At 31.6% G+C, this 11,347-nt stretch overlaps 1 non-coding gene across 1 annotated transcript; it reads right to left on the reverse strand.

Annotated features, from left to right (window-relative positions):
- Positions 1-10,833: 10,833 nt before the first annotated feature.
- LOC133298199 (small nucleolar RNA R71) lies at positions 10,834-10,940 on the reverse strand. The gene has a single exon (XR_009749754.1). It is a non-coding gene; the product is annotated as a small nucleolar RNA R71 (small nucleolar RNA).
- Positions 10,941-11,347: the final 407 nt, after the last annotated feature.

Raw genomic sequence — 11,347 nt, forward strand, 5'->3', positions numbered from 1 at the left:
ATATCTTACACATGATTTCTGTGTAACCCTTTATCCTATGGCTTATTTTCATTATTTCTAATAATTTTCACAAGCATAAGATTTTAATTTCACTATATAGGAGAATCTGAACTCAAGGTACACGTGAAGACGCATATGTTGTTACAACAAATGAGGCATCTCTTGTCCTTGTTATTAATTTAAATAATTGCAATGAAAAATAAAATAATGGTGGTTTTGACTGTAATGTTACATTTTTCAGGAATATAACGCTATGCAGTTTCAAATATGTACGCTTCCGGGAATGTATTTCATTTGATTAAATAATTGTGCATTATGAGTTGGTCTAATTTACTATTATGTGAAAATAATATTAATCTATATTTATTTATTTTCTGAGAATACATATTTTATGGGATTTGGTGCCTGACGGCGATGTATTCAAAGCATGTATTGACATAAATAACAAGGCAAATAAAAATGAGCTGAAAAATTAAATGAAACTAGAAGATATGCCTGCAAACATGATAAAGGGATATGATGAAGATATGGATAAAATATTACAAGACCAGGTTAACCATTGGCTGCAAAAGCACAGTCAAAATTACAGGTAAAGAGATTCAAATTTATCTTGAGGTATTATTACTTCCAACCTTTTATTAATTGATCTCCTTTTTCATTTTAGGTTAGTTAGAATTGGAACCAAAGTAAAGCTATGTAATATATACAAATTTAGATTGAGGTACAATTGAGTATTATAATATTTTTATAAAATTTATTTCTAACAAGTGTATTAATAACAAGTATTAATTAAGCAGAGGCATGGATGTTCCTGAACAAGGACAACCCTACTTTCAAGAATAAAAAATGACATTGTTAAATATAATTAAAGAAAAGAGTCTACGCGTAGGAGAAAAAGGGAGAGACATAAATGGACGTGGAGTAGGAGACTTCTACACAATTGGTGAGACAGAGACATGTTGTGTTCAGGTATAATTTTATATTTTAAATTAGTTTTCTAATTAGTTTTCTTCTTCGTATTGAATATTTGTAATTTCTCAAAAAAATTAATATCTTTAAGGAATAACATATATTGTCCATAATTGTATTAAATGTAGATGTGCGTCTAGATGCACTCCACTTTTTGTTTTGTTAGTGAGTAGGTTAGAGGATCAGTTAGAATTTTAATATATTAGAATATCTATCATTTACTTTGTCTATGCTCTCTTTCATTTATTAGGAAAGAATATTGCGTGGAGGACACGTATTCTATTATTTTTGGTATGTTGAAAGGGAAGATTTTTCAAAGGTAAGCACGTCTAACTTTTATGTATTTCATGTGTTTTGGAGTGTCTTGAACTGATTGGTATCATAATTTCTTCTTACAAAGTAAGATTTCCCTTCACATCCCTCATCGCCTTTGTGTATGGTAAGGCCTGTTACAAAAATGGTGTAAATTTTTCGTATTGTATCATTTTTATGGGAATATCTCACGCATGACGCCAAGGAAGGAGAGTTATTATTGAATGATGGATTTAGAATATAAGGGTATGTTTGAAAGTGTTTTTGTTTTTTTTTTTTCAAAAACTATTTTGAATATGAATTTTAAAAACTGATTTTGAGGGTAAAAAAACAAAAAAACTTGTTTGAATGTTGTTAAATTAAAGTTATAAAGAACTTGTAGTTATTTACCAAAATGCCATTAATGAAGTTTCAGAATTACAAAAATGCCACCTTAAAGCATTTGTTTTGAGTCTTCATATTTACGAAATTGCCATTAATGAATTGTGATATTTACGCACATGCCACCGTGAAAACAAAAAAATCAGAAAACTACTAACCAGAACTTCCGTAGGTTGTTTCCATTTTTCAGTTTTTAAAACTAAAACACAATCATTGTTTTGAAAATCATTTTACAAAAAATTATTAAATATAACTAAAGAAAAGAGCTTACGCGTAGAAGTAAAAGGGAGAGACATAAATAGACGTGTAGTAGGAGACTTCTACACAATTGGTGAGACAGAGACATGTTGTGTTTAGGTATAATTTTATATTTTAAATTAGTTTTCTTCTTTGTATTTAATATTTGTAATTTCTCAAAAAATTTAATATCTTTAAGGAATAACATATATTGTCAATAATTGTATTAAATGTAGATGTGCGTCTAGATGCACTCCACTTTTTGTATTGTTAGTGAGTAGGTTAGAGGATCAATTAGAAATTTAATATATTAGAATATCTATCATTTACTTTGTCTATTCTCTCTTTCATTTATTAGAAAAGAATATTGCGTGGAGGACACGTATTCTATTATTTTTGGTATGTTGAAAGGGAAGATTTTTTAAAGGTAAGCACGTGTAACTTTTATCTATTTCATGTGTTTTGGAGTGTCTTGAACTGATTGGTATCATAATTTTTTATTTCAAAGTAAGATTCCCCTTCACATCCCTCAACGACTTTGTCTATGGTAAGGAATGTTACAAAAATGGTGTAAATTTTCGTATTGTATCATTTTTATGGGAATATCTCACGCATGACGCCAAGGAAGGAGAGTTATTATTGAATGATGAATTTAGAATATAATTCGTTGTTGCATGATGACAAAGAAATGGAAATATCTTATGCATGAAGACATGTAAAGGGAAATATCTTACACATGATTTCTGTGTAACCCTTTATCCTATGGTCTGAGAAGTTATGTTATTTATATGTAACCCTTCATCCCATGGCTTATTTTCATTATTTCTAATAATTTTAACAAGCATAAGATTTTAATTTCACTATATAGGAGAATCTGAACTCAAGGTACACGTGAAGACGCATATGTTGTTACAACAAATGAGGCATATCTTGTCCTTGTTATTAATTTAAATAATTGCAATGAAAAATAAAATAATGGTGGTTTTGACTGTAATGTTACATTTTTCAGGAATATAACGCTATGAAGTTTCAAATATGTACGCTTCCGGGAATGTATTTCATTTGATTAAATAATTGTGCATTATGAGTTGGTCTAATTTACTATTATGTGAAAATAATAATAATCTATATTTATTTATTTTCTGAGAATACATATTTTATGGGATTTGGTGCCTGACGGCGATGTATTCAAAGCATGTATTGACATAAATAACAAGGCAAATAAAAATGAGCTGAAAAATTAAATGAAACTAGAAGATATGCCTGCAAACGTGATAAAGCGATATGATGAAGATATGGACAAAATATTGCAAGACCAGGTTAACCTTTGGCTGCAAAAGCACAATCAAAATTACAGGTAAAGAGATGCAAATTTATCTTGAGGTATTATTACTTCCAACCTTTTATTAATTGATCTCCTTTTTTATTTTAGGTTAGTTAGAATTGGAAAAAAAGTAAAGCTATGTCAGATATACAAATTTAGATTGAGGTACAATTTAGTATTATAATATTTTTATAAAAATTATTTCTAACAAGTGTATTAATAACAAGTATTAATTAAGCAGTGGCGTGGATGCTCTCGAACAAGGACAACCCTACTTTCAAGAATAAAAAATGACGTTGTTAAATATAACTAAAGAAAAGAGCCTACGCGTAGAAGAAAAAGGGAGAGACATAAATGGACGTGTAGTAGGAGACTTCTACACAATTGGTGAGACAGAGACATGTTGTGTTTAGGTATAATTTTATATTTTAAATTAGTTTTCTTCTTCGTATTTAATATTTGTAATTTCTCAAAAAAATTAATATCTTTAAGGAATAACATATATTGTCAATAATTGTATTAAATGTAGATGTGCGTCTAGATGCACTCCACTTTTTGTTTTGTTAGTGAGTAGGTTAGAGGATCAATTAGAAATTTAATATATTAGAATATCTATCATTTACTTTGTCTATTCTCTCTTTCATTTATTAGAAAAGAATATTGCGTGGAGGACACGTATTCTATTATTTTTGGTATGTTGAAAGGGGAGATTTTTCAAAGGTAAGCACGTCTAACTTTTATCTATTTCATGTGTTTTGGAGTGTCTTAAACTGATTGGTATCATAATTTTTTGTTTCAAAGTAAGATTTCCCTTCACATCCCTCAACGCCTTTGTGTATGGTAAGGCATGTTACAAAAATGGTGTAAATTTTTCAGTTTGTATCATTTTTTTGGGAATATCTAACGCATGACGCCAAGGAAGGAGAGTTATTATTGAATGATGAATTTTGAATATAATTCATTGTTGCATGACGATGAATGATGGATTTAGAATATAATTCATTGTTGCATGACGACAAAGAAATGGAAATATCTTATGCATGACGACATGTAAAGGAAAATATCTTACACATGATTTCTGTGTAACCCTTTATCCTATGGTCTGAGAATTTATGTTATTTATATGTAACCCTTCATCCCATGGCTTATTTTCATTATTTCTAATAATTTTCACAAGCATAAGATTGTAATTTCACTATATAGGAGAATCTGCACTCAAGGTACACGTGAAGACGCATATGTTGTTACAACAAACGAGGCATATGTTTTCCTTGTTATTAATTTAAATAATTGCAGTGAAAAATAAAATTATGGTGGTTTTGACTGTAATGTTACATTTTTCAGGAATATAACGCTATGAAGTTTCAAATATGTACGCTTCCGGGAATGTATTTCATTTGATTAAATAATTGTGCATTATGAGTTGGTCTAATTTACTATTATGTCAAAATAATATTAATCTATATTTATTTATTTTCTGAGAATACATATTTTATGGGATTTGGTGCCTGACGGCGATGGATTCAAAGCATGTATTGACATATATAACAAGGCAAATAAAAATGAGCTGAAAAATTAAATGAAACTAGAAGATATGCCTGCAAACATGATAAAGGGATATGATGAAGATATGGATAAAATATTACAAGACCAGGTTAACCATTGGCTGCAAAAGCACAGTCAAAATTACAGGTAAAGAGATGCAAATTTATCTTGAGGTATTATTACTTCCAACCTTTTATTAATTGATCTCCTTTTTCATTTTAGGTTAGTTAGAATTGGAACCAAAGTAAAGCTATGTAATATATACAAATTTAGATTGAGGTACAATTTAGTATTATAATATTTTTATAAAAATTATTTCTAACAAGTGTATTAATAACAAGTATTAATTAAGCAGAGGCATGGATGTTCCTGAACAAGGACAACCCTACTTTCAAGAATAAAAAATGACATTGTTAAATATAATTAAAGAAAAGAGTCTACGCGTAGGAGAAAAAGGGAGAGACATAAATGGACGTGTAGTAGGAGACTTCTACACAATTGGTGAGACAGAGACATGTTGTGTTCAGGTATAATTTTATATTTTAAATTAGTTTTCTTCTTCGTATTTAATATTTGTAATTTCTCAAAAAATTTAATATCTTTAAGGAATAACATATATTGTCAATAATTGTATTAAATGTAGATGTGCGTCTAGATGCACTCCACTTTTTGTTTTGTTAGTGAGTAGGTTAGAGGATCAATTAGAAATTTAATATATTAGAATATCTATCATTTACTTTGTCTATTCTCTCTTTCATTTATTAGAAAAGAATATTGCGTGGAGGACACGTATTCTATTATTTTTGGTATGTTGAAAGGGAAGATTTTTCAAAGGTAAGCACGTGTAACTTTTATCTATTTCATGTGTTTTGGAGTGTCTTGAACTGATTGGTATCATAATTTTTTGTTTCAAAGTAAGATTCCCCTTCACATCCCTCAACGACTTTGTCTATGGTAAGGAATGTTACAAAAATGGTGTAAATTTTTCGGATTGTATCATTTTTATGGGAATATCTAACGCATGACGCCAAGGAATGAGAGTTATTATCGAATGATGGATTTTGAATATAATTTGTTGTTGCATGACGATGAATGATGGATTTAGAATATAATTCGTTGTTGCATGACGACAAAGAAATGGAAATATCTTATGCATGACGACATGTAAAGGGAAATATCTTACACATGATTTCTATGTAACTCTTCATCCCATGTCTCTTTTCATTATTTCTAATAATTTTCGCAAGCATAAGATTGTAATTTCACTATATAGGAGAATCTGAACTCAAGGTACACGTGAAGACGCATATGTTGTTACAACAAACGAGGCATATCTTGTCCTTGTTATTAATTTAAATAATTGCAATGAAAAATAAAATTATGGTGGTTTTGACTGTAATGTTACATTTTTCAGGAATATAACGCTATGAAGTTTCAAATATGTACGCTTCCGGGAATGTATTTCATTTGATTAAATAATTGTGCATTATGAGTTGGTCTAATTTACTATTATGTGAAAATAATATTAATCTATATTTATTTATTTTCTGAGAATACATATTTTATGGGATTTGGTGCCTGACGGCGATGGATTCAAAGCATGTATTGACATATATAACAAGGCAAATAAAAATGAGCTGAAAAATTAAATGAAACTAGAAGATATGCCTGCAAACATGATAAAGGGATATGATGAAGATATGGACAAAATATTACAAGACCAGGTTAACCATTGGCTGCAAAAGCACAGTCAAAATTACAGGTAAAGAGATGCAAATTTATCTTGAGGTATTATTACTTCCAACCTTTTATTAATTGATCTCCTTTTTTATTTTAGGTTAGTTAGAATTGGAACAAAAGTAAAGCTATGTCAGATATGCAAATTTAGATTGCAGTACAATTTAGTATTATAATATTTTTATAAAAATTATTTCTAACAAGTGTATTAATAACAAGTATTAATTAAGCAGTGGCGTGGATGCTCTCGAACAAGGACAACCCTACTTTTAAGAATAAAAAATGACATTGTTAAATATAACTAAAGAAAAGAGCTTACGCGTAGAAGAAAAAGGGAGAGACATAAATAGACGTGTAGTAGGAGACTTCTACACAATTGGTGAGACAGAGACATGTTGTGTTTAGGTATAATTTTATATTTTAAATTAGTTTTCTTCTTCGTATTTAATATTTGTAATTTCTCAAAAAATTTAATATCTTTAATGAATAACATATATTGTCAATAATTGTATTAAATGTAGATGTGCGTCTAGATGTACTCCACTTTTTGTTTTGTTAGTGAGTAGGTTTGAGGATCAATTAGAAATTTAATATAATAGAATATCTATCATTTACTTTGCCTATTCTCTCTTTCATTTATTAGAAAAGAATATTGCGTGGAGGACACGTATTCTGTTATTTTTGGTATGTTGAAAGGGAAGATTTTTCAAAGGTAAGCACGTCTAACTTTTATCTATTTCATGTGTTTTGGAGTGTCTTGAACTGATTGGTATCATAATTTTTGGTTTCAAAGTAAGATTTCCCTTCACATCGTTCAACGCCTTTGTGTATGGTAAGACATGTTACAAAAAAGGTGTAAATTTTTCGGATTGTATCATTTTTATGGGAATATCTAACGCATGACGCCAAGGAAGGAGAGTTATTATTGAATGATGAATTTTGAATATAATTCATTGTTGCATGACGATGAATGATGGATTTAGAATATAATTCATTGTTGCATGACGACAAAGAAATGGAAATATCTTATGCATGACGACATGTAAAGGGAAATATCTTACACATGATTTCTGTGTAACCCTTTATCCTATGGTCTGAGAAGTTATGTTATTTATATGTAACCCTTCATCCCATGGCTTCTTTTCATTATTTCTAATAATTTTCGCAAGCATAAGATTGTAATTTCACTATATAGGAGAATCTGAACTCAAGGTACACGTGAAGACGCATATGTTGTTACAACAAACGAGGCATATCTTGTCCTTGTTATTAATTTAAATAATTGCAGTGAAAAATAAAATTATGGTGGTTTTGACTGTAATGTTACATTTTTCAGGAATATAACGCTATGAAGTTTCAAATATGTACGCTTCCGGGAATGTATTTCATTTGATTAAATAATTGTGCATTATGAGTTGGTCTAATTTACTATTATGTAAAAATAATATTAATCTATATTTATTTATTTTCAGAGAAAACATATTTTATGGGATTTGGTGCCTGACGGCGATGGATTCAAAGCATGTATTGACATATATAACAAGGCAAATAAAAATGAGCTGAAAAATTAAATGAAACTAGAAGATATGCCTGCAAACATGATAAAGGGATATGATGAAGATATGGATAAAATATTACAAGACCAGGTTAACCATTGGCTGCAAAAGCACAGTCAAAATTACAGGTAAAGAGATGCAAATTTATCTTGAGGTATTATTACTTCCAACCTTTTATTAATTGATCTCCTTTTTCATTGTAGGTTAGTTAGAATTGGAACCAAAGTAAAGCTATGTAATATATACAAATTTAGATTGAGGTACAATTTAGTATTATAATATTTTTATAAAAATTATTTCTAACAAGTTTATTAATAACAAGTATTAATTAAGCAGAGGCATGGATGTTCCTGAACAAGGACAACCCTACTTTCAAGAATAAAAAATGACATTGTTAAATATAATTAAACAAAAGAGTCTACGCATAGGTGAAAAAGGGAGAGACATAAATGGACGTGGAGTATGAGACTTCTACACAATTGGTGAGACAGAGACTTGTTGTGTTCAGGTATAATTTTATATTTTAAATTAGTTTTCTTCTTCGTATTTAATTGATGAACCCTTAGTTCATCATGGTTTTTAGCAGGAATTAGGATCAAATTGTGTGATTAAATGATGAAAAACAAGGTTAATGTCCTAAGATGTCCTCAATTACAAGTTCAAGAGCTTTATTGGAAATTTGTATGATTCTTGTAGGAAAAGCAAGCTTGAAAGACAACTGGAGAAGGAAGAAGATTCTGGAGCTCAAGAGGAGAAAAATTGCCTAAGTGTTGAGCGCTAAAACGTCCACACTGAGCGTTTTAGCGCCCTGTTACAGGAAGAGGCCAAAACTTGCTGGTGTTGAGCGCTAAAACGTCCACACTGAGCGTTTTAGCGCCCTGTTACAGGAAGAGGCCAAAACTTGCTGGTGATGAGCGCTAAAACGTCCACACAGAGCGTTTTAGCGCGCTGCTACACTAAGAAGATGGAAAATTGCTGGTCTTGGGCGCTAAAACGGCCTGCAATATGCGTTTTAGCGCCCTAAAGTGGAAAAAGATTCTGGTCTTCACCGCTAAAACGTCCAAATCAAACGTTTTAGCGTTGGAGTCAGTGAAAGTTAGTTGAGCATTCACCAAGTTTGGACGCTAAAACGGTCATTCCTTAACGTTTTAGCGTTGAAATCAGTTAAAAGCAGTTGAGCATACGTAAAGCATGGACGCTAAAACGGCCACTTATGGACGTTTTAGCGCCCACATCAGTTTTCTGTTTTTAATTGTAACACTATATAAGGCAAAGCCTTGACACTTAGATCAGAATCTTGGGGGATCTGAACTCTCTCTCTCTTAAACTTAGTCTGACTTCTCTCTAAATTCTCTTAGTTTTTGTATTAGGATTTCCTTGTAATAGTTTGGAGATTGAAGACTTTCAACATGGAAATGAAGTTTGTTTCTTCTTTTCTTATTTATTCCTTAGTCATGTATGAGTAGAGTCTTTGTAGTCTGAATGCAATGGAACTCCATGATAATATTATGTTGATTTGATTAATATGATGAAGTATTTTTCATGTGCTGATTTGAGATTTTCTGAGTTAATTATTTCTATCAAAGAAGTAGTATAGAACAGGGATGTTTATATGACTTCTGTATTTGATAATCTCAACATCAGAATTCTAGTACTCAAGGGATTGATGCTAGAGTTCTGATGTAATCTTAAAACCTTAGTATTTCATGCATGTATTAAGAAAGAGATCACCAAGAGATTGGGGTTTCTGATTAATGTTTCTATCAGGGTAGTAAGGGATTACATCTTGATGATAAGTAAAAGGTTGATTAACATCACATGGAAAGGAATTCATCATATGATCAATTTTTATATGGGTTATCATGGAGGAAAGTTGTTTTCTGACTACTTGTTGTTTTTATTAATTCCTAATCCATATTTACTTTGTGTCAATTTACTTAAAATCAATTTTCTGGTGACAAATTATTCATGATTTTTACAAACTCTTATTTGATTCAAATCAGTTTTCTATGGTATATTAGTGTTTGAACACAATTCCTCGTGGGAACGATCTTTACTCATCATTTTATTACTTGTACGACTAGTGCACTTGCTAAACGTCCAACAAGTTTTTGGCGCCGTTGCCGGGGAATTTGTTTTTCAACACTAACTGATACTATAGAATTCTGAGATTGAATCCTTTTATTTTCAGTATTTTAGTTTATGTTAAGTTTCTGGTCAATTTTGATTCTGGTACATGCGAGGTACACTTGATCCAAATTTGTTGTTGTATGATCCAGAATTAGAAAAGACATTGTGGAAGCACAAAAGGGCAGCCAGGCAAAGGAGACAGTTGCAAGAAATTGGTGAATCAAGTACGGTTAATCAGGAAGATATAATGGCAGAGAATCACAGACCACCACCACCACAGAGGACACTGGGAGAGTACATGACTCCTGCAGTGGTTCCTCCAATTGGGAGTGTTGTGCGCCCAACAGTGGAGCCCAACAACTTTGAATTGAAGCCTGCTTTGATACATTTGGTGCAGAAGGATCAGTTTGCAGGAACCAGTGCGGAGGACCCTTACTTGCACATAGAGAACTTCCTATTGTTGAGTGATACTGTGAAGATAAACGGTGTCACAAGAGATGCAATTCTGTTGAGACTATTCACTCATTCACTGACGGATGATGCAAGGAGATGGCTGCAATCATTGCACAAGGAAGTATAACAACTTGGGATGATTTGCAAACCAAGTTCTTGCAAAGGTTTTTCTCAGCATCCAAGAGGGCCAAGTTGAAGGATGAAATTACAAGCTTTAAGCAGAAAGAGTCAGAATCTATTTATGAGGCTTGGGAGAGATTCAAGACTTTGTTGAGGAAATGTCCACAGCATGGAATTGAGGCATGGCAACAAGCAGCAATCTTCCTGCAAGGAATGACCACTAACACTAGAACCTTGGTGCATGCCACTGCTGGTGGATCATTGACTACCAAGACCCCTCAAGAAGCCTTGGATATCTTTGAGTCATTAGCATCTCAAGAATTTGATAATGCTCCAGTGGCTGACAGAAGGGCAGGAATTATCAGGTTGGATGGGTATGATGCTCTGTTGGCAAGGAATGATCAACTGATGCAGACACAGAGACAACAGCAGCAACAATTAGATACCCTTATTAAGCAACTCTCTTCACAAAAGGTAGCTTCTGTGGAAACAAAGAGTGTATGTGCTATCTGTGGTAAGGGCCATGTGACAGAGGAGTGTGATTATGGGGGATCATCAGAACAAGCAGAGGTGAATGGAGTGT

This window comes from Gastrolobium bilobum, unplaced genomic scaffold, assembly GCF_033153095.1.
Source record: "Gastrolobium bilobum isolate Gb01-03AN ecotype WA unplaced genomic scaffold, APGP_CSIRO_Gbil_v1 utg64138, whole genome shotgun sequence".
Taxonomy (NCBI): Eukaryota; Viridiplantae; Streptophyta; class Magnoliopsida; order Fabales; family Fabaceae; genus Gastrolobium; species Gastrolobium bilobum.